At 50.7% G+C, this 24,650-nt stretch overlaps 1 pseudogene; it reads right to left on the bottom strand.

Annotated features, from left to right (window-relative positions):
- LOC142047556 (butyrophilin-like protein 9) overlaps positions 1-24,650 on the bottom strand; it is a 174,233-nt pseudogene that overhangs the window by 57,681 nt on the left and 91,902 nt on the right.

Below are 24,650 nucleotides of genomic sequence, written 5' to 3'. Positions count from 1 at the left end.
GAGACCTGTAGCAGGGTGGTTAACCTGCTCCTGGGATAAAAGAAGTGAGAGCAGCTGAGGGAAGTTGGCTGGGGAGCTGGTCATGGGTGTGGCCAGCTCAATCAGGGCACAGCTGGCCCTGATAAGAGGGCTGTGAGTAAGGAGCAGTGAGAGTCTCACTCCAGGACTGGAGTGAGAAGGACCTAACTGCTTGGGAGAGACAGGGTACCTTCTATAGGGCAGTGCTGGGGAAGGGTCAGGCTGAGCTGGGGAGCTCAAGCCTGGCTATCTCCCAGGCTGAGGCCTGGCAGGAAGGCCTAAGAAGGTACTGGGACTGCAGGGAGACAGCTGTGGCTAGAAAGGCAGCAGGTCCAACCCCCTTGCCAATAATGAGTGTCCATTACAAACTATAGTTTGCCCCAGAGAAAGGGGGTTAGATGATGACTGGCAATAGCCACTGAGGAAAGGTGGGCATAGGGGGAGGGGTTTCCCTGAGAGGGGAGACCCAGAGTGTGGGAGTGTTGCTGTGGGGCAGCACTCCAGGATGAGGGGCAGGGAGGGATGTGGGGCCTGAAGTGCACTGGTGGAGACGGATGAGGAAGCAGATACCGGCAGGGAGATACCAGCCAGCAGGAGGTGCTCTGGGGCTGAGCTGAGCTAATTCCTGGACTGACCAGCAGGAGATGCCGTGGTGGTGAGGGCCTGCCATGCTACAAGACCCATTGGGGGAAATCCTGCCCCCACTGAAGTCAATGGGAAACTCCCAGGATTCCACCCCTTGCCTGTCTTCCTTCCCCTTTGGGAGGCCTGTAGCAGGGAGGGTTACCAGACATGTAATCTGAAGCCTGGGAATACCAAGTAAATCCATGTTCCCAGCCCACAGATCACTGCTGAGCTGGAACAGGCAAACCAATCACTCTTTTCTATCACTTCCTTTTGTCGTTATTAAAAGCTGTGACTCACCCTGGAGCTTCTCAACCAATCCACCGAGGCATCTGGGGAGAGAATGACAGTTACGTGTTGTCAGTTGGGTGTGAATGCCATTAATGGAAGGCACCTCACTGAGCACAAACCACCGTGGGCAGCACTGAGCACAATGGAGCCTGATCCTGAGCAGGGTTACTATGTGATACTGTAGCAGAAGAATTTTTAAATACAGCTGTTGAAGATGTTCAGTGGAAACTGTCTCTCTGGGTTTTCAACATAGCTCTTTTGTCACAAACAGAGGCAGCTTTCGTTTTCAAAAAACAAATGCCCCAAAATGGAAATATTGTGATTAAAAATACCACCATGGTACCGCAGAGGACTTGAAGTTCAGTTGCATCATGTGGATATTCTCCTCTCTGGAATGGGCTGGCTGAGCTTCATCTCTCATGATGCACCTGAACCAAGGAATCCCACCATATACTACTTCCCATCACCAAGAGAAGAGAAAGTGGTACATCATGGGAGAGCCAGAGAGCCTGTCTCAAAAACAAAAACAACATTTTTTACCCATGAAAGCTTATGCCCAAATAAATCTGTTAGTCTTTAAGGTGCCACGGAACTCCTTGTTGTTTTTGTGGATACAGACTAACAGGGCTACACCCAAAACTTGTCTCAAAGAGGAGACCAGGAGCATGAGGCACCTGAATTACAGCTCCAAGAAGAAACTCTTGCACTATTATAAATCAAAATATTTTCTTTTTCAGCTCAAAGATTTTGATTTTTGATTCTCACTGAGAAGTTAAAATGTCCCACAGAAAAGTTTGGTGAATGCTAAAAAAAATTCATTGTTGTCCAAAAGTTCCACAGGAAAAATTCCTATTTTGCAACCAGAGCTAGGATTTGCTTTTTAATTTTTAAAATAAAAATATAAAATTAGGGAGCCAGACTGTAAGCTGAGCAGAGTCCAGAAGGTTGTGCATGACTACTTCCCAGGGGGCCAAATCTCTCTCTGGGACTTGACACCCACTTCTCAGGGCTTCCAAACACCATATATATTTAGAGGATTTTAAACAAGAGTTTTTTCTATACTTTGAACCTCACACATCCTGAGATAAGAATATCCCCCAAGTACATATCTCAGCCATCAGCCTTGGGCCTCACAACACAGCCAACAGGTGGGCACCAATTGCCAGACAAGGCACAGTCTGTTGGGACTTATTGCTGTGTTGTCACATCCTGGTCTCTGTTTGCACAGGGCGGGAAGGACTTGTCAGCACCGAGCAGAGCCAGCTCCCAGTGAAGAGGGTGAAACCCTTTCCAATGGGAACTTTCCCCAGGATGTGCCCTTTCCATAAAGGAAGGGAAGTGGTAACAGTTTGGGTCAGTCCCCTAACCCATGGCAATGCAGGACTGGGGATTACAGGCAAAGGGTGGGACAAAGGAATATCAGGGACTTAGATGCATGAGCCCTGGTAGCCCGAGAACTCTTTATCCTCATTCACTTTCATCACAGGCAGTTTGTTGTTGGCCAGACAGTCTGAACTGGGATCTGTCCTTCCCCCACCAATTAACACATTTACCCCAACCCCCTCCTTTCTCCCTCATGTGCAGGCGACCTCACTAACCCCAGTACTCTCCAAAAGCTCTTACAGTGAATATCATCTTCCCAAGTATTGCTGGTGTCACACTGGACTCGTTCCCTGTGGGGAGGAATAAGAACAGTGCATATCAGTGACTCTGTGTGTTCAATCTCTGTTTTCAGTGATGCAGCTGTGAGCAGATTTCTTTCCATGATAGCTGAATTTCCTGCTAGGACTTACATCTTGCTTCAGTTCACACTCAGTGGAAAGGCAGCAAGCCCTACTTCTGGATAATCAGGAAATGTGGTGGCTTTACCATTTATGCAGGGAATGTCTAATACAGATGAGAGTCGAACGTCCTGTCCTACGTCAGCAAAATAGCCAATAAAACACCCAGTTGAAACGTCACTCGGTCAGGGTGTAATTAAAATGGGGGGAGTGACCAAAAATTCCTGACATCTCTGGACAGAAGTTACAAAGAACGCTGTCATCTGTGCTCAGTTAGAACTAGATGAACTGGAGACCCTTGGTTCCCAGCCAGACCTGTCCACTTCCAGCCCTGTCCCAGAAGAACGGACCCGGTTCTAAGGAACTGGCTGTGTCGTTGAGTGTCATTTTGTGGCCAACCAGCCCCGACACCTGGAGTGTAAAACAGGGTCACTTTCATTCTTTCACACACCCAAGGATGATTTTCAAGCGTGCTCACTCTGCTGCCCTTGAATTCAATGGGAACATGCTGCTTTAGCAAACCCCTTCCTTAAAGCATCTCCTCCTAACCTCCAGATCCCACTGCAACCAGGGATGTCATCCTTCCCTGGTCTTTCAAAAAACTCCTCCACAGCAAACAGGCAGACTCCTCCCTCCTACTCCCAGCAGGTGAGCTGAGCTCTGTGAGGCAGAGAGAAGGGACCCTGAATGGAAACGAGATGGGAGAGGGAATAATCTCCTCCTACCTTTGATCCCTTGGCAAAGATGCAACTGGAAGCAGTGAAAAAATGTCACCAGAGATGTGGACACATTTCCTCATGGGCAGAGAAAAAGCAAGAGGGAAAATGAGTGACACAGGCTCAATTCCTCATTGTATTGACCCATAGACCCGTCCCCCTGGCCCAGCCCAGCACTCTCTTCCACCAGCCCCACAGACTGCCCCAGGGAGCAGTGTGTCCAAGTCTGATGATTTAACTGCCAGTCTCGCAGCATTTGATGTTCTGTGTAAAGCCCCAGGTCTGAGAGTCAGGGGATTCAGTGAGTCTTGGCTTTCATTAAAACAAACAATCAAACAAAGGTTATAAACATTTTGTTTGGGGAGAAAAACCTGAAAATATGACCCAAAGACCCACAAAGATCAAATTCCCCAGGCAAATACAAAGCACTCACGCTGATGACTTTTTGGAAATTCATAGAATATCAGGGTTGGAAGGGACCTCAGGAGGTCATCTAGTCCAACCCCCTGTTCAAAGCAGGACCAATCCCCAACTAAATCATCCCAACCCAGGACTTTGTCAAGCCTGACCTTAAAAACCTCTAAGGAAGGAGATTCCACCACCTCCCAAGGTAATCCATTCCAATGTTTCACCATCCTCCTAGTGAAAAAGTTTTTCCTAATATTCAACCTAAATCACTACAACTTGAGACCATTACTCCTAGTTTTGTCATCTGCTACCACTGAGAACAGTCTAGATCCATCCTCTTTGGGACCCCCTTTCAGCTATCAAATCCCCCCCTCATTTTTCTCTTCTGCAGACTAAACAATTGCAGTTCCCTCAGCCTCTCCTCAGAAGTCATGTGCTTCAGCCCCCTAATCATTTTTGTTGCCCTCCGCTGGACTCTTTACAATTTTTCCACATCCTCTTGTAGTGTGGGGCCCAAAGCTGGTCACAGTACTCCAGATGAGGCCTCACCAATGTTGAATAGAGGGGAATGATCACGTCCCTCGATCTGCTGGCAATGCTCCTACTTATACAGCCCAAAATGCCATTAGCCTTCTTGGCAATAAGGGCACGCTGTCGACTCGTATCCAGCTTCTCGTCCACTGTAACCCCTAGGTCCTTTTCTGCAGAACTGCTGCCTAGCCACTTGGTCCCTAGTCTGTAGCAGTGAATGGGATTCTTCCATCCTAAGTGCAGGACTCTGCACTTATCCTTGTTGAACCTCATCAGGTTTCTTTTGGTCCARTCCTCTAATTTGTCTAGGTCCCTCTGTATCCTATCCCTACCCTCCAGCGTATCTACCACTCCTCCTAGTTTAGTGTCATCTGCAAACTTGCTGAGCGTGCAATTCACACCATCCTCCAGATCATTAATGAAGATGTTGAACAAAACCAGCTCCAGGACCAACCCTTGGGGCACTCCGCTTGATACCGGCTGCCAACCATACATAGAGCCATTGATCACTACCCATTGAGCCTTACGATCCATGAGTTTTACGCCAATCTCGAGATTGTTGGGGTGACTCGAGTGCTGTGAAAGCTTGGGGCTGGGGACGCTGTGTGAGGAAAGGCTGGCAGGGCAGAGCTGTGACCAGAGTTCTATTTCCAGAGTTGTTAGGGCCTCAGTCAGGAAAGCACTTACATATGGGCACAGGCATAAGGGCTCTTCCTGACAAGGGGATGCCTTCCTGAACTGCAGCCTTAGTTACCTGCAGGTAGATATTCCATCCAGACACACACCCCTGGCTGAGCCCTAGATTGTGACCATCTCTGGGGCAGGGACTGTCCCCTTTATTACTGATCTGTGCAGCGCCTGGCACAGCGTGGCCCTAATCCCTGACTGGGGCTCCAGGGCACTACAGTGACACACCTAATAAATAATGTACAGCACCTAGCACAGTGCGGCTCTGATCCCTGACTGGGGCTCCAGGGTGCTACTGTAATACAAATAATAAACCACAATGATAATTCCCCCTTTCATCATCTCTTTGATCTTTCTCCCCAGCCAGCCTCCCAGTAATGAATGATCGATTTCACTGTGTCTTTGATCATCTCTCTCCCCCTAACCCACACACACTGGGTACAGGGTATCTAAGGGGTTGTCTCTGCCATGTCCATCTGTACATTTGCTAACACAGCTTGACCTCACTGTCATACCCACCTTTCTTTCCCAGCAGATAAAGACCCACAGCCAGAATCACGGCAGCAGGGATTGTAATTCCCAGCAAGAGCTTCAGACCTGGCCCTAGGAAAGAACCTCAATGTGAATGGCATCTCCAATCAGCCACCAGAAGGCCCTACTGTCTGGAGCTGGCTGAGTCCCATGGTAAGTGACTCCTAATGTCCTCATGAACCTACCCAGGGATCTCACCCCATGGTTATCTGCCGGGCATCATTATTGGCTGTTCTTTCTGAGTAAAGTTTTCCACAAACTATTTTGACCCAACAGATTTTATTCTACACACAGTTTAATTGAATCAAATGTTTTGCCCCAAATGTGCACATGCAATGATCTTCTTAGTCTTGCCAGAAAAATAATTTTGAAATGGAAGAAAACATTTTGTTTTGTTTTGAACTGACAGTTTTGTTTAATTTTGGTTTTCCAATTCCAGAAATGGAAGGAAAATGCCCCTTTAAAAGGAAACAAAACAAAACTCTCTGTGTTTCCAACTGACGTTTTGTCTCATTTTTGTTCTGAAAACCCAAAACAAAGGAAAATGTCTAGTCAAAATGAGATCAAAGGAAAAATTTTGAGTGTCATGTGTATTTTTTTCATCAAAACATTGACATTTCCCATCATAAATTTTGAATGAAATAGTTTTGTTCACAATTTTTTGTGTCAGTAAATCTGGATTCCCCCCCAGCTCTCAGGGCGAGCTCCTCAAGGCAGGAAACATCCCTCTGGGAACTGCCCTGCTTCAGGGAAGCATCAAGATTCAGAACAGCACCCAGGTACAAACTTTACTTCATCTTCCACTTTACTTCCATCAATGAGACTTTAGCAGGTGCTTAAAGATAAGCACATACATAGAAGGTGTTATCCTGGATAGGGTTGGACTTGAACACATGTTCAGAGGTTTCCTGGGTTGGGGCCAGAGATGTGTAGGGCGTGTAGAGATGTGTGTGGAGCTGGTCAACAAATCTCCAATGGAACAGTTTTCCACCAGAAAAGGCTGTTTCTGCAAAATAAAAACATCTTGACAAGGAGCTTTGATATTTCTGAATCAAAATGTTGCTGAATTTCTGTTCCATGAAATATATTAAATTTCAACTTTTCATCCTGATTCCATACGAAAATAAAATTTGAAATGTCAGAATTTCCTGCAGGAGAAAAATTCCTTTTCCCTCCCCATTTCCCCCCGTTACTGGCCAGGCCTGAGCTGGGATACTGTCTCTCTCTGTCTCTCACACACACACGCATCTGACTTACAGGTCATGTTGAGGTGTTTAGCAGGGCTGAGCTGGGATTTGGTCACCCGTTTGTCACTGTCCTTGATCTCGTAGCCACAGGCATAATTCCCGGAGCTGCCACTGGACACCGTATGGTTATAGCTGTAGATGACTTTATTTTCTGAACCCTTCTGGAATGAAATCTCCTCCCTGTCCTTACAGAAGATGATGCGAGTGGCCGGGGCCTGGGAGATCACAGAGCACTGGAGTTGCACAGAGCCCCCCGGTTGGGCAGACGTCTGGCTCAGGTAGAAGGCAGGGGCAGGGAGAGTGCCTGGGAAGGGGAATGAGTCAGAGCTGTCAGTGGGACTGTCGGTGGCTCCCATTTTAGGGGGAGCCCAGGGAGCATTTTACTAAAGGAAGTTGGTTGCCATGGAAGCAGCTCGTGGCTTCTAAGGATTTGTCTACCCTGCAATCAAAAACCTGGAAGCACAGCTGACCCATGTCAGCTCATTTGGGTTCGTGGGGTTCGGGCTCAGGGCTGTGTACATGAAAAGGGCCAGTGTCAAATTGGAGAGCAGGAGAAACTCTGCCTGCAGAAGGGCTGGAGGGGTCTGTGCATTGTATCTGGAGCAGGGTCTTATTTCAGCACATCTGGGTAATGGGGGGATAATGTCAGATCTGAGGCTGGAGGCCAGTCGCTGCCCCAGGGAGCTCACTAACAGCTAAGGAGCTGTGTCCAGTCTTTAACCACTCCAGTGTCTGCTCTAACATTCTCCCTGTCCTTCTGCCTCTCCTGCCCCACAGTCCCCAGCTGGCAAAGGGGGCAGCAGGAGCAATTCCAGGCCCAGGCTAAGGGAAGGCCCTGGAGCAGCAGCAGGGAGAAGATCCCCCTTTCCCGGGAATCACCAGGGTGATGGGATCCAGCTCTGAACTCGCAGGGGAATTGCTGCTGCCTCTGGGCAGGTCAATATCTACCCACCACTTTCTCCACCCCTCTGGTGCCCCCTGCTGCTGCCTTGGTCGGCAGCATCCCCTGCCACTACTGCCCAGGTAGCCAGCAAAGAAATGCAGCCATGACCAAAAAAACACATCTTTGCTCCGCCAGCCCCTGCTGCACTGGAGAGAGGGTCACAGTGTGGCTCCCTGGCCCGGGTCCTACACGAGCTCAGCCTGGGTGACTTAATTGTCCCTTCTTGAAAGCTCCCTGCCCAGCTGGGGCTCACTGTTAATGGTGCTGCTGATATATAAGGAGGAGGCGAAGGCTGCATCCATTGGGTTGGGACAGGAGCTCCTGGGACAGCCCTGCGGCCATGTGGGGCTGGGTGCCAGTGCCCTGAGAAGGTAAATCCCTTGGAGCCAGTGCCCCAGGGATGAGATGGGCTGTGGATGTCACTCTCTCATCCGAGTGTCATGTGGTCCCAGGTCAGCACAGAGCAGAGTGGGAGCAGGACAGAGAGGAACTGGCCAGGATACCCGCGCGCCTCACTCGGATCCCACACAGCCCCGTATGCCTTCCTGTGCCATTACTATGGCCACTGCTCTGAGCACATGCGGCCCAAGGGGTGGTGGCTGGATGCTGTGGAGGGGGAGGGGTAAATGCCATAGGTAGGTTGGGCACAGACAGATAGACGGATGGACTCACCAGGGGCTGAGCAGATCTCCTGGCTGCTGGGACTCAGCCCTGGGAACAGAAAGGAGACATGTTCAGTGCCGGGCTAGAACCTTCCCTGCTGTGAGATGCCCTGAATGTCTGAGAGGGTCTCTGCTCCCACCATGAGCCCAAATCCTGGTTCCTGCCCTATTCATCCCACCAGTGGCACCTCCACCTGCTTCGCGAGGCTTTGCCAGGCACTGTGCAGAGCCCTGACCCCTGGATTCCCTCTGGGCCAGTGACACCCACAGGGGAGGCCTGGAGCATTCCAATGTCCCCAGGGGACTGAGTGTCTCTGTACAGGGCTCTGCTAACAGCCTGGCAGCGCCTACGTTCATCCTCAGCCCCATTAACTCAGCTCAGCCCCTCACTTCACCAACAGAGCCTGGAGCAGGGAACATGCTTCAGACAGAGACCCAGACCCAAAGCAGAGCCCCCGATCCCAAAACACAGATCTGGGGTGAGATCCAGGCTGTGTAACTTGGACCTGGCCCTATAATGAGTCTGACCCTGAGCGCCAGACCCAGAACCACCGAATTCTGGGGAAATCCACAACCGGAGCCCAGCCTGGATCCTAGCTCAGTGTGTCTGGCCTATCAGTATCAGGGAGCCCTTGGGCTGGACCCCGATAATCCCTCACCCTCCAATGACAACAGCCCTCCCTGCTCTTTCTACCTCCAGGCTGAGTTGAAACCCCATGAGCATCATCCCCCGAGACCAGCCTGTTCTGACTTCATGTGCCTGGTGTGAGGAGCTGGGCCCAGCGACACACCAGGTGTATGCATACAGCCAAATGCCAGGTCACAGCTCCCAACAAGGAACACTGGCCAGACCTGCAGCCTGGGGCCTGGGCCAGGACAGCAGGGACCAGGGGAAGGATTTAAGGCTTCAGGGGAAAAGTAACTTGATATGAGCTCCTAGGGTGCCACGGGGGCAGCAGAGACGATGTGTTGATGTGGAGGTTAGCAGGGAGCAGGAGCAGGGAGGGGATTTTCCCCAGTGTGAGGCCTTGGTGTGGCCGATACTGGATTTTGGGCCCAGTTCTGTGGGCCCCAGTTGAAAAGGCTGTTGGAAAAGTGCAGCAGGTGCAGGGCGGAGCCAGAAAAATACTGCGAGGGCTGGAGAAGAGGCCTCACAGGAGAGACTGGGAGAGCTCCATGTGTGGAGCTGGTCAGACAGCTGGGCTGGTCACAGTGTCCAAGCTCCTTCCTGGGGAGAAACCCCAGGTGCTGACGGGCTCCTCAGTGCAGCAGATACAGGCAGAACCAGACCCAAGGGCTGGACACTGAGTCTGGGCAAACTTCAGCGAGAAAGGAGGCAGCAGTTTCTCCCCGTGCGAGGGATTAACCCTTGGTGCCAGCTACCCAGGGAAGTGGTGGAGTCACAGCTGGAAGCCTTTCTGGGGGATGCTTTAGTCAAACACAAGTGACTGGGCTCAGTGCAGGGGAGCTGGGGGAAGTTCTCTGCTCTGGGCTATCTGGGTGAGACTGGATGGGTGAATGGTCCCTCCTGGCTTTAAACTCTGTGAAGCTGTGACTGTAACCCCAGCGTGGGCCGACTGCTAGTCCCTGCCCATCCCCAGCACCAAGCGCTGGCCCTGTGCTGGTTTAGGACAGTCCCACTCCCTTGAACATCGCAACAGCACAACCCTCTCTGCCACTAAAGAGGATTTGCTGATTCCCTGGGCCAGGGGCTGCTCTTGGCTCTGTGTCCTCCCAACCCCCTACAAATTAGCACAGGGTTCCCAGATACTCACCGAGCAGTAAGATGCATAGAAACAGGATCATCAGGGCGGTGGAGGGAACCAAGAGGGATGGAAATGGCCCTGCGAAGTCTGCTCTGGACGGGGACAGTGAGACAATCTGCAGTTCTCCTTGCTCTGACCTGCCCCACTGGGCTCAGGGCAGAAGGACCCTCTCCCTGGTCGGAGTCTCTGCCAGCCCCTCAAGGCTGGGCTGTGAACCCAGATGCTGTCACTGCTCTGAGTCCCCGTCAGGGCTGTATGGCTGAGGCAGCAGGGACACCGCAGCCCCTCTCTACTCTGTGCCGTCCTGTCCTCACATCTGATCGTCACTGCTCCCCGTTTCCTGTCCCATACACCCCCTGGCCACAGCGTCTTTATTTAGCGCCAGAAGCTTGAGACTCAAACACACATCAACTATGTCAACAAAAACCCTCTCCTAATTTAGTAACAGAGGACTCAGCCAAACCCATCCTGTTAAACACAGGTCTGTCCTGGCTGGAGGGTTTAACAATAATTCCATCTATCTCATCCAAAGATTTCAAAGTGCTTTATGCAGAAGGAGAAAAAATGAGGAAACTGAGGTACAGGAAGGTGGGGACATGAATGGCCCAAGGTCACCCAGTAGGGTAGAGCCAGGAACAGGAGTCAGATCTGATTTCCAAGCCATTGCTCTGTCCACTAGGCCACACTGCCTCTCTTTGCACCAAGACCCAGCATGACAAAAGTATTTAGGTACCTAGTGCTGCAGCCAGGCACGTAGTGGGATTCACTAGAGCTCCTGGGCATGCCAGGCACCTGCTTCCAGTTGGCAGCCAATGGGAGTTAGGTGTATCACTCCCCTGGAAACTCCATCAGTTGCACAAAGAGTCTGTTTGCATGGCTGGGCTCCTGAATCTGGCCCCAGGTGATGAAGGAACAGGTAAGAAAGGGCAGCTCCTTCTCCATGCAGAACGGGGCTAAGAAGCCCCTAGCCACCTGCCCACATGTGTGAGCCATGCTCTGCACAGGCACTGGGAGGTCACTGTTGGGACGGTGGCTATGTCCGTGTGTCACCTGAGGAGCTCTCAGCCTTCACCTCGGGGCCACACGCTGCTGACTCCAGGGAGGCGGCGCCATCCAGTCCCCAGGTATTAGGGGAGCTGGGATCCATCCCCCCACTGCTCCCTCGCAATGGCCCTTGGGGCAGCCAGTCATCATCTGTCCAGCCCCCCTTGGTGACAGACTCTGAGCTCTAGGGCTGACAATGCTACATCAGAGCTGAGCCCACAGCCCAGGGCTCCAGTGACTTGGGGCTATTCATCAAAGCTCCCACCTCCCAGAAACCCTCCCCCATTACATCCCTTCCCCCTCTAATGCTGGGAATAGGCTGAGCCTTGGGGATCTTGGGCCCAGCTGATGCCTGACAAATGCCAATGAGAACTGAGAGGCCAATTTCCGTCCAGGCGGATAATTAACCACTGGGATAAACCACCCACGGCAGGGGGGATTCTCCATTGTCTGACGGCATCACAGCCAGGCTGGAGGCCTGCCTGGGAGAGGCTTTGATCCCACACGAGCTATTGACTGAATGTAGGGAGCTGGGGGGAGTCTCTGGGCTGTCCAGGAGTCAGACTGGCTGAGCTAATGGTCCCTTCTGGCCCTGGAAGCCAACACACAGGGGCTGTTTGTGTCCCAGTGTGGGGAGAGCCTGGCTGGGGTGGTCCCAAAAACACAGAGCTAGTGTCAGAGACAAGCTGGTAAATAGGCTGAGCTGGTTTCATTGATCTCACAGAGTGTCCCCCACCTGCTGGGCCTGGGTCCTGGGCTGAATCCTGGCTCCTTCCCCCCGCCCAACCTCCTGGGCAGCCAGGGCAGAATTACACCCATGTCCCAGCCCTGCAGGGGATATTGATCGAACCAGATGCTACAGGAGTAGAGAACAACTGGCTGCTTCTCAGTGACTCTCTGCACCCAGTCTGGCTGCTCTGTGCAGAGAGGAAACCACAGGACGAGTCCTGAGCATCTGCAAAGTCCCTTGTGCAGACGCCTCTTCCCCTGCCCAGCAGTGAGCTCACCTCAGCCTGACCACGAACACGCAGCCCAGTGAGTTGGGGGTGTATCATACACTGTGATGTGGGACCGAAGAACCTCTCACACTATTTCTGGCCCAGCCGGTGTCTCTGTGGATCCTTCTCTCTGTCTCTTACGTTCTCCAGAGGAGCCTGGCTTTGAAGCCCAAGAGTCGGGGGTCTGAGCAGTGACAGAGATGCCCTTAAAGAGCGGGGGAAAGTGAGTGAGTCCCACCAGGCTCAGACCAAAAGCCCCTCGGCATCTCCTGCTGTGATGGCACCTGAAAAGGATAAAACCATGAGGTGTTTTGTGGGCTTTAGGAAAGTAAACCCATCCCCCAGCCACACCCAGACCCCCCACCCCCAAAGGGGACCTACTGGATCTGTTGTAGGGTTGGCAACATTGTATTTGAAAAATACAGGCCAGACCTCAAATGTCCCCAGTCTTGACTTGAACCTCTGGGGACAAGTCCCTTTCCCTCCACCCCTCTTCCTAGAGTTTCTCTCTCTCCAGCTCTGGATGCTGCAAAGAGCCCAGGGACCTGCTGTAACTCCTATTCAGGTTCTGCACAGGTGCCAGGAGCCAAGTTGGACGCTGCAAGGGCTGGTCGTTGCCTGCTGCCAGGCTGTGCACCCTGCTGGGGATGTTGGGAGACTGTGCAAGCGGGATAACTACATCCCAGAAGTACTGACCCCCTCTAGACAGAGCCTCTTCCTGACCCTGGCCCTTCAAAGCAGCTCCAGGGCCCACAGCCCTGTCCAGTCACCCTGACAGACAGAGCATGTGCAGGGAAAGTGAACAGGGTCATGCTCAAGGACTGGAGTCAGCAGGGGGTCCTGTCCAGCTGAGGGCCAGTAGTCACAGGTGCATCTTTCCACTCCCATCCCGATCCTGGCCCTTGAGTGTGGTCCTGTCTGCTTTCTCTGCACAGCACTGAAAGGCCAGGATCGGGAGGGGAATGAAAAGATGCACCTGTTGAGTACCAGCTCCCTGCTGTTGAAATACAGGATAAAAGGCACCCCGCACTGATTTAGCACAGGACAGGCAATTTTCTATTTCAATAAGGGACGTCCTTTGTAATACAGGACTGTTGGCAACCCTGCAATGGGAATGTAAAATTCCTAAGCCCTCTGCACTTGACTCATGGGTACTGGCAAATTCCCTAAAATGCTGATGCCCACGAAAAATCTGCTTTCATAGTGGAACCTGCCAGCTCTGCCGGGCCAGGGTCTGTAAAGCACCAACCCCACCACTAAGAGGAGTTTATCCCTAATGATGACTAACAGTACACTGGCACCCTGGGGAATCTGCCATCCTCCCTCCTGCCCTACAACATGAGGTCTCTGTGACCTCCTAGGGGTTAATGGGCATTGGCCTGATGGGCTGTGAGAGCTTTTCCCCTCCAGCTGGGAGGATGCTGTGATCCTCAGTCACACCTGGGAGGAGCCTTGGACTGCTGTTCTGAGGGCAGACATGGATCGGGGCAGGTGCCCGGCAGGATATGCACTCTCCTTGCTGTGCACTGTCCAGACCCCAGACTGATGGATACGGAGATCCCAGCGCTCCCACTGGCTGAGTCACAGAGACACATGAGGTTCTGCAGGGCCTCCTTGGATGGTTCAGATGCTGCATCCCCACTTCCCTACAATGGCCACCTCGAGACACGGAGCAACCCCAGTGGTGACCAGCTGAGGAGCCAGAGGGGGCCTATCATGCAAAGAGAACCCAGCCCCCTCAATGTCTCTCCTGCTGCTGCCTTCAGCACCGAACATGAGAATAAGGAAGGGTGGGGGAGACACACACTGAAATTTCCAGATGTTTTAGTTTCCAAAACCCAAATCAACACCAGCCATTGTTCTGGGCTGGAATTTCCTGTTAAAATATCAAAAATGTGTTTTCTGAAGGAAATGAAAGAACCCCCTGTTTCTGACATCCCCTTACTTTTCAGAAGGGACATTCCTGGAGCAAAGCCTTTGGAACAGCTGCCCTGGAGTGCTTGGTCCATATACGGGTGACCTTGGATACGGGTCATACGGCAATGATGAGACCTGTAGGGAGCCCTCCTTGGAGGGCGAATCCAGCCTGGTAAGGAAGGGGCTGGAGGTTGCTGAGGATAAAGCAGAAACGGGGCCGCAAGAGGCTCTTGCCCTGGGGCTCTGGGAATAGCCCTGTCATGCACAGGAGAGGCTGAGGTTTCAGCTGCAGTCCCTGGGAGCTCAGAATAGCCCGGCTTGGGTGATCCCTCTCCAGTGCCTGGAGAAACATCTGCCAGCCTGGGAGTATCCCAGAGCAGAGTGTGCTGGGCGTGACAGACAGATGGGACATATTTCCTGCCCCATCAGCTCCCCGCACACAGGCAGCAGCTGGGGACATTTTCCCATCACTGCTCTCCCCGTTTCAGCTCCTGCCCTGCTCTAGTGAAAGATGCAGCAGGGAACCAATCCCAGTTTATCAGAAATGGGGGCTGGGCCGAGTAGTAGTTGGGGGCAGGAGCAGCTGCTCCAGGGGTGCAGTAGGGTGAAGGATAGGAGGGGAGATGGTCCATGCCATTGGGGAAAGGGCTATAGGCATGCTCTCTCTTTAGCTATGAAAAGACGCTCAGACCTCGGAGTTAGTGGCTGAGGTTAGAACCTGATTGACAATTTTCCCAACAGAAAATCTGGTTTGTCTGAAATTAGGATTTGCCGATGGCAGCTGGGATTGATCCTGCAAGAGAATTCCTGAGTGTGAGAAAGTGGGGGACACAAAAAGCTGTCACCCCTTCTTCCTGAGACAGCTAGAAACCAGTAACCAAAGTGCTGGAAAATCATCATCCCTTCACCTCCCCTCCCTCCACAGAGACATGGAGAGTCCAAGGGGAACATCTCAAGTGAAGATTATTCCTGAGAAAATTCTCCCAGGAAAATTCTCCTTTCTTGACAGCCCTAACTGGGCTATTGCACTAACCTCATCTCACAGTTATGGAACTGGCTGCTCCTCTGTGCCCTTTCTGGGTGACCCCTCAGGCCTTCCCCTCTCTCATACCGTGTGTACTGGCCATGCTGAGACCCAGCAGGTCTGACTAGACTCGATACCTGTGGTTCCACCCACTGGAGCTGTGACCAGCGGTGACTGGAGTGACCCTGTCATAAACCTACAGCTAAGGGTAGCAAGGTGGCAGAGTGGTGGGGTCATTTTGAACCAGAAGCACAGACCTTAGCATTTTAAAATGAAAACATTTTTTCTTTTGGCTGATTGAAAACCAGGGAGGTAGATAGGTTTGTTTGTTTGTTGGTTGGTTTGTTTGTTTGTTTGTTTTAAGGACACTCTTTTTTTCTTTTAGCTGAGAGCATCTGGAGGTTGTTTTTTTTTTGTTTTGTTTTTTTTCTCTGCCGCAGGGCAGAGTAGTTAAGTCATGCAAAGGAATTCATAAGCTGTGTTTCTTTCTTTCTTTCTTTCTTACTTTCTTTCTAGTTCTCGGGTTAGGCTAAGCTAAGCGCAGGGAGGCTAGGATGACAGGAAGTGATCTCCAAAAGAAACTAGATTTAGCTAGATTGGAAGCAAAAGAGAAAGAAAATGAACATAAGAGACAGATGGAATTAGGACAATTAGAAATTAATGCAGAGGAAACTGCCCACAAGATAGCTGTGGAGGCATAAACAGCCAGAGAAGAGGCTGCTCACAAGAGAGCTATGGAGGCCCAGAGGGAGGCCCAGAAACATGCTCAGGAGGAGAGGGAAAGAGAGAGGAAGCATGACCTGGAGGTGATGAAGTTGAAATGACAAAACTCTTCAGCAGCTGATGCCACGTCCCCAAAAGTCCAGAAATGAGAGTGACTATGTCCACAGTATGATGAATCCAGTGATACTGCTGAATATTTCATCACCTTAGAGACTGTGCACACTCCATGCAATTCCTGAAGATCACAAGACAATCACACTGGTAGCAAAATTGACTGAAAGAGCTCTGGACATATTCAACAAGATACCTATTGAGGATGCTTCTGACTATGGTAAATTTAAAGATTTGGTTATGTAACAATTTCAAATTACAGCTGAAACTTACAGAGTCAAATTTAGAGCCTTTGAGAGGGGAACTGGACTAAGTAATGTGGCTTATGTAAACCAGATGAAGGATCTGTTAGATAAACAGATCAAAGGCAGGGATGTAGCTAACTTTGAAGGAATGTGTGATTTGGTTGTCCAGGAGCAATTCCTGACTATGACCAATGACTAATAATAATGTAAAACAGTGTTAATGGGATAAGAAAATGGACTCAGCAGAAAATGTTGCTTCTTATGCTAATCAATACAAGCAGTCCCAGATTGTCAGAGAGGTGGGACAAATCATAACAAAACGGGTGGAGATAGCAGAGAGGAACAACCCTAGTTGCAGTTTGGGAGGATGTCCGAAGGGACACCCCAAGACCACACCATACCACTGGGGCAGCCCAAGGCCCCAACTACACCACAAGGAAAACCCCAGACACCTTATCATCCCACCACACCATTCTCCAGCAACCCATCTCGCCCCAGTGACCAGTCAGCTGGATGATGTTTTAAATGCAATGAGCTGGGGCATGTAAAAGCCAACAGCCCCTAGAACTTCAACAGACTGCAGTTCATTACACCAGAATCACACCAAAGGTCCTCAGGCCCAGATGCCTCCCAGATACCTTCAGAGTGAAAGGAAACTGTGAGTGTGGATGGGAAGAAAGTTATTGCATGGAGGGACACTGGAGCACAGGTGTCAGCTATCCACCAATTCCTAGTGAACCCCAAATTCATCAACCCAGAAGCCCAAGTGACAATTCAACTCTTCAAGTCAAACTCTTTTGACTTGCCTATAGCAAAGTTGCCTGCCCAGTACAAGGGCTGGTCAGGAATGTGGACTTTTGCAGTCTATGATGATTATCCCATTCCCATGCTGCTGGGGAAAGACTTGGCCAACCATGTGAAGCTAGCCAAGAGGGTGGGAATGGTTTAATGGAACTTTGGGGCCATGATACATAAAATCGTAAATGAACACTCCAATGATTGTGACCTAGTGTTTCAGTAGTTGCTCTTTACCTACAGGGCTGTACCACATCCCAGTTTAGGGTTTTCACCATTTGAACTTGTGTATGGCCACGAGGTTAAGGGGCTATTACAGTTGGTGAGGCAGCAATGGGAGGGATTTGTTCCTTCTCCAGTAACTAACATTCTAGACTTTGTAAGCAACCTAAAAAACACCCTCCAAACTCTTTAGCCCTTGCTAGAGAAAACCTAAAGGATGCTCAGGAAGAGCAAAAAGCCTGGTATGATAAACATGCCAGAGAGTGTTCCTTCAAAGTAGGGGCTAAGTCATGGTCTTGAAGGTGCTCCAGGCTCATAAGATGGAAGTGTTGTGGGAAGGGCCATCACGGTTCGAGACCGCCTGGGAGCTGTTAACTATCTCATAGCATCACCCACCTAAAGCCTAAGGTATACCATATTAATTTTCTAAAGCTCTTTTTTTTAGAGAATTAAAGGTTTGTCAGTTTACAGCCCAGGGAGGAGATGACGCTGAGTGGCCTGAAGGTGTCTACTATGAAGGGAAATGTGATGGTGGCGTGGAAAAGGTGAACCTTTCCATGACCCTTGGATGTATGCAGCGACAGCAGATCAAGGAGCTGTGTACTAGCTTCGCGCCGATGTTCTCAGCCACCTCAGGATGAACCAAATGGGCATACCACTCCATTGACACAGGTAATGCTCACCCAATTAGAGCGCAGCCTTACCGGGTGTCACTTCATGCCCAAACTGCTATAAAACAGGAGATCCAGGACATGCTACAGATGTGTATAATCTGCCCCTCTAACAGTACATGGGAATCTCCAGTGGTTCTAGTTCCCAAACCAGATGGGGAGATACACTTTTGCATGGACTACCGTAAGCTAAATGCTGTACCTTGCCCAGACAACTATCCAATGCCACGCACAGATAAGCTATTGGAGAAACTGGGATGTGCCCAGTTCATCTCTACCTTAGACTTAACCAAGGAGTACTGGCAGATACCGCTAGATGAATCTGCCAAGGAAAGGTCAGCCTTCATCATCCATGCAGGGCTGTATGAATTTGATGTGCTCCCTTTCAAGCAGCAAAATGCACCTGCCACCTTCCAGAAACTTGTAGACAGTCTCCTAGTGGGATTGAGAGAATCTGAAGTTGCCTATCTTGATGATGTGGCCATTTTTTCTGATTCATGGGCAGAACACCTGGAGCATCTACAAAAAGTCTTCAAGCACATAACGCAGGCAGGACTGAATAATAAGGTGAAAAAGTGTCAAATAGGCCTAAACAGTGACTTACCTGGGACACCAGGTGGGTCGAGGAACTATCAGCCCCCTACAGGCCAAAGTGGATGCTATCCAAAAGTGGCCTGTCCCAAAGACAAAGAAACAGGTCAAATCCTTCTTAGGCTTGGCTGGATATTACAGGCAATTTGTACCACACTAAAACCAAATCACCACCCCACTGACAGACCTAACCAAAAAGAAACAGCCAAATGCAGTTCAGTGGACTGAAGAGTGTCAGAAGGCCTTTAACCAGCTTAAAGCGACACTTATGTCTGACCCTGTGCTAAGGGCCCCAGACTTTGACAAACGGTTCCTAGTTTGCATCTGAGCATGAAGTGGGAGCAGTTTTAATGCAGGAAGGACCAGATCAAGAATTCCATCCTGTTGTGTTTCTCAGAAAAAAACTGCCTGAGAGGGAAAGACACTGGTCAATCAGCGAAAAGGAATGCTACGCCATTGCATACGTTCTGGAAAAGCTAAGCCCAGACATTTGGGGATAGTGTTTGCACCTGCAAACCAACCATGCTGTGCTGAAGTGGCTTCATACCGTCATGGGCAATAACAAAAAAACGTCTTCGGTGGAATTTAGCTCTCCAAGATTTTGATTTTGCAATACTACACATTGCAGGAGCCTCTAACAAGTGGCTGATGCCCTCTCCCGTCAAAGTTTCCCAGAATCAACTGGTTAAAATCATCCTTGAAAAGTGGGAAATATTGTTAGTTTTTATGTAATCAGTAGTATAGCTAGAGGTGCATGTGTCTTATTGATTCTGTTTTCTCCTAGAGCTCCAGGAAGAAATCATAGCCAGTGTGGAGCAGGCTGTCCAGCACCATCTGTGATTTGGGAGGGGTCATAAACCTACAGCTAAGGGTAGCATAAAATTCCTCCTTTGCCTGTAAAGGGTTAAGAAGCTCAAATAACCTGGTTGGCACATGACCAAAAGGACCAATAAGGGAAGAATATACTTTTATATCTGTGGGGAAAGGTTTTTTGTTTGTGCTCCCTTTGTTTTCTCTCCGATACAGAGAGGGACCAGGACAGGAAAAATACATCTCTTAAAGCCATATCTGAAATAAGCATCACAAATTGTAAGAAATAGCAAGGAAATGCATTAGGTTATCTTTTGTTTTAGCTTGTGAATTTTCCCTGTGCTAAGAGAGAGGTTTATCCCTGTTTTTTTGTAACTTTGAAGTTTTGCCTAGAGGGGAATCCTCTGTGTTTTAAATCTTATTACCCTTTAAAGTTACATTCCATCCTGATCTTATTGAGGTGCTTCTTTTACTTTTTTCTTTATAATAAAGTTCTGTTTTGTTAAGAACCTGATTGGTTTTTAGTGTCCTAAAAACCCAAGGGTCTAGTCTGTGCACACCTTGTTTACCTATTTGGTTGGTAGATTATTCTCAAGCCTCCCTGGGAAAGGGGGTGAAGGATCTTGGGAGGGAGCAGGGTATTTTGGGGAAACAGGAACTCCAAGTGTTCCTTTTCCTGAATCTTTGTCTAACTCACTTGGTGGTGGCAGCAGTACCAATCCAAGGACAAGGAAGGATTTGTGCCTTGGGGAAATTTTTTAACCTAAACTGGTAGAAATAAGCTGAGAGGGTCTTTCATGCAGGTCCTCACATCTGGACCCCAGAGTTCAGAGGGAACCCTGACAGTCCCAAACACTTTCTTACACAAAGTCTTGTTTGATCTCCATAGCAGGAGCCAGGCACAGCCAGATAACAGGGTTTCACACAGTAAAGGGGCTCCCTGAACGTGTAGACCTAGGCAGCCTGTCCTACTCCAGGCCCTCACCTCTGGGGGTGGGGCCATCTGGTCCCCGTGTCTCTGCCTGTCCCCTCCCTGTCCTTCAGGGTGTCTGTCAGTGCAGCGCCGAGGTCTCTGTTCCCTCCTGTATCCCTGAAACTGGTTAATGGGCGAGCTGGTTCAGCGGGGCCATGGATAGCTCTGCAGTGTCTCTTATCCCTTGCAGTGTTTGCCAGGAGGTGTGTGGGACGGGCAGCCAACCCCTGCTCAATTTAACCCCTTGAGTTCATACAGTGACCTAAACACAACAGTCAGACAAACAGAGCAATGTTCCAAGGTTATTACAGGGCAGCCCCAATCCCGTCACACCCAGTGATTCTCAATTTGTTCCCTTAAGACCCACCTTCCCCCCCACCCATGGCAACCAGTGTCCCACCTGTGCTGGGAATCCAATTGCCAGCTGCTGCCCCTGTAGAAATGGCTGGTTTGGACATGGTCTACACCCGAAGAAAGATGTTTTCACACAATAACATTTCCCTGGGGTTCACATCCACCAGCTACAGGGATGTGAAACACCCATGGCATTGAGGTGGCCTTGTCCCCTCTAGGCTCTGATAAGGAGAACACTGCTTGTCCCAGGCGACTCATTGCACTCACACCCTTTACCTAGTGAGGACCCAGCATTTGTAGGTGGTGCTGCCCAAGGCTCCCTGCCCCCCGTTCACTGCTGGGTCCCATCGTGACCTGCAACAAACCAAGAGCCAGGCCCTAGGGTTTAAATGCAGCACACACAGCAGTAAAGCCAGACACAGCTCACAGGGGCATTGGGATCACACTTTACAGCTCTACACCACAGCCATAGGCTAGAAACTGAATGTTTATTTGTTTTAAACCAAAGCTGAGATTCTCCCACAATCCCAGGACTCCAGGAGCTGGGGATTTAGGGGAAACAGCAGATACCATGAGACTTGGCAATGCTGCAACCGGCAGCCTGTTCTCCTCCTGCACTCCAGCCCCCTTGCTACAATATCCAACAGCATCTGAACTTCCCCATGTCTTTGTTCCATGAGAAGCTTCTGCAGCATTATCCATCATTTCTGGTGCCCCATGAGACCAGCCAGCCCTGCTAGAGCCCAGAGGAGGTTATGGGGGTGGAGTGCTGCTCAATGTGAGGGTATCACAACCCAGTCTGACACACAGAGGGCCCAGTCCTATTACTCACTCGCACAGCCTGAGGCTGGCAGGAGCAGCATGTGTGTGTCTGCAATGGGAGTGAGTCAGTGCCACTAACAGACCCTTCCCGTCTGCATCTCCCGACCGGTGTGTATTGAATTTCCTACATTTAACAAGTATCAGGAGGTAGCCGTATTAGTTTGTATCCACAAAAACAACCAGGAGTCCTGTGGCACCTTAAAGACCAACAGATTTATTTGGACATAAGCTTTCATGGGTAAAACACTACTTCTTCAGATGCAAAGAGTGAAAATTACAGATGCAGGCATTATATAATGACACATGAAGAGAAGGGAGTTACCTCACAAGTGGAGAATGAGTGCTGACAGGGCCAATCAATCAGGGTGGATGTAATCCACTCCCAATAATAGATGAAGAAGTGTCAATTCCAGGAGAGGCAAGGCTGCTTCTGTAACGAGCCAGCCACTCCCAGGCCCTGTTCAAGCCCAAATTAATGGTGTTAAATTTGCAAATGAATTTTAGTTCTGCAGTTTCTTTTGGAAGTTTGTTTTTGAAGGTTTTTTTGTTCAAGAATAGTGACTTTTAAATCTGTTATAGAATGACCAGGGAGATTGAAGTGTTCACTTACTGGCTTTTGTATGTTACCATTCCTGACGTCCAAATTGTGTCCATTTATTCTTTTATATAGGGACTGTCCGATTTGGCCAATGTACATGGCCGAGGGGCATTGCTGACACATAGATTATCAGGGTTGGAAGGGACCTCAGGAGGTCATCTAATCCAACCCCCTGCTCAGAACAAGACCAATCCCCAGACAGATTTTTACCCCAGTTTCCTAAATGGCCCCTTCAAGGATTGAACTCACCACTCTTGGCTTAGTAAGCCAATGCGCAAATCACTGTGGCATATATAACATCAGTAGCTATGCAGGTGAATGAACCCTTGATGGTGTGGCTGATGTGGTTGGGTCTTCTGATGGTGTCACCAGAGTAGATATGGGAACAGAGTAGGCAACGAGGTTTGCAACAGGGATTGATTCCTGGTTTAGTGGTTCTGTGGTGTGGTGTGTAGTTTAACATTTAACAGTCATGTTAGCACATTCTGATGTAACTGGGGGTCAGATGAGTCAAAGCGTTATCACAAATCGCTGATGTTTTCCTTTGAGTTCAGGGGCAGGAAACATTTGAGGTGTCACCATTTCCCCACGTTCCCTGTGGGGCAAGATTCTTTCTCAGGTGTCAGCATTTGTGTCTGATTGCCCTGTTGTATTTCCTGGCCCTGGTATCCCTGGAATGAGAGACTGAGTTCCAGAGACCCCTCTAGAGTCAAGTGCAGGGCCGAATTAACCTTTTGTGGGCCTGGCCCCAAACATATTTGTGGGTCCCTATGGGGGCAATGGAGTATGGTACAGGGGGGTCGGTCCCCAGAGCGAGGCGCTGTCCAGGGGCCTGGGATGGGTAGCCCTGCTCCACCCAGCCCAGTGCGAGGGCGTTATTTACAAACTGGCAGGTGACAGACGCATAGCGGCCCGGCCATCTCTGTGCTGCCAGCATGCCGCTTCCCCTGTGGGGTAGGCCCACGCCATGACACACAAGCTTCCTCACTTCTCCCCCCCCGCCCCCCAACACTGGAAAAACCCTCCAATTCCCTACAGCCAAAGCCTCCCTGGGCCCACTATGCCCAGTGCCCTCACCAGATCCTGCCACAAATGCCCAGCGCCCTGCACAACACCATCCTTGCCCAGCACCCCCCTGCTCACAGCTCCACCATAACTGCCCAGAACCTCAAACAGAACCCCCATTTCCTAGTGCCCTGACACAGATCTTCCCTGCCCCCTCACAGCCTAGCACCACCACACCTCCAGACAACACCTCCTGCATTCCCTGCTCCCTGGCCACACTCATCAGCCCTGCTGGGAGGTGACTGTATGCCAGGCTGAGCCACCAGGGCTGGTCCCAGGGCCGGGAATCACTCCAGCCCCTTGGGAGTAGTGCAATCAGCCAGGCCAGGGCCTGCCCCAGCCAGGCTCCCTCAGGACCTACTTGCCTGGAGCAGCCCAGCCAAGCCCCCGACAGAGTGAGTGAGTGAGTCTCTCTCTCTCTCTCACACACACACACACACACACCCTGGCTGAGACTGGCCAGGTTTCTGCACCAGTCCCAGGCGACTCAGCTCCAGGGGAGACAGGTGGAGCCCCACAGGTGGTGGGAACCAGAGACTGCCTGGAGCTTGAAGTGCACTGGAGTCCAACCAGGGGACAGAGAGAACTTGGCAAGTAGGGTCGGGGGTGAAGAGGAGTCCTCAGCGGGCAAGCCTAGAGGAGCAAGTGGTGGGCAGTGTGTGGGGAGCCAGTGGGCTGGCGGGGGCTCAGGGCACAGTGCAAGCAGAGCAGGCTGGGGCCCCTTGTGAGCGTGGGCCTAGCTCCATGGCATCACTGGCACTACTGTAAACCCAGCACTGGTCACCTGCTGAGCGTTTTTCTCTCCAGACTTTGGGGGTTTCGCTTTTCTTTTCCCCCCTTCTGTTTGCAAGGCTCCTGCTCTGTTTTATCCTCTTCTCTTCAGGATGGGGAAGTGGTTTGGGATATTTTTGATCTCAGATGTGCTGTTTCCTTTCACATCCCCAGCTGTGGGAGTAGGATAATGTCCATGTTTCTGATGTAGCTGATGGCCCTGTGTTGTTTCCTGCCCCTTCACCATAACTGGGGGAAGGGGGCTGTGCTGGGGGTGTGGGATCTTGTCACAGGGTATTTTACTCACTGCCAGATGGTGCAATTCTGGGGATTAGCTCCATCTCATTCAGCACCCGCTTTCTACCACTGCTGCTCTCCTCCTGCTCACAGAGTCATGGTACAGCCATTTTGTGACTCGGCCCTCCAGGCAGGTCACTCTGTGATTTCCATTTCCAGGGGAGTCTCTCAAAGTCGCTCTCCACCAGCAGCGTCAGGCAGGCCTCACACCTGCTGCCCTGAGTAGGGGACTCCCGCAGTGACTCAGTCATTCTGTTCATTGCCCAATGCTGCCACTCCGCAGTGATCGGTAGGGGAACCCAGGCCTGCCCTCTACTCTGGGTTCCAGTCCAGAGCCCTACAGCGAGCAGTTAAGGTCTGTGTCTACACTAACTTTCCTGCTATTGCCCCTGGACTCCTTCCTACCACACTGGT

This window comes from Chelonoidis abingdonii, chromosome 11, assembly GCF_003597395.2.
Source record: "Chelonoidis abingdonii isolate Lonesome George chromosome 11, CheloAbing_2.0, whole genome shotgun sequence".
In the NCBI taxonomy this organism is placed as follows: Eukaryota; Metazoa; Chordata; order Testudines; family Testudinidae; genus Chelonoidis; species Chelonoidis abingdonii.
This window is presented reverse-complemented; position numbering and strand designations above follow the sequence as displayed.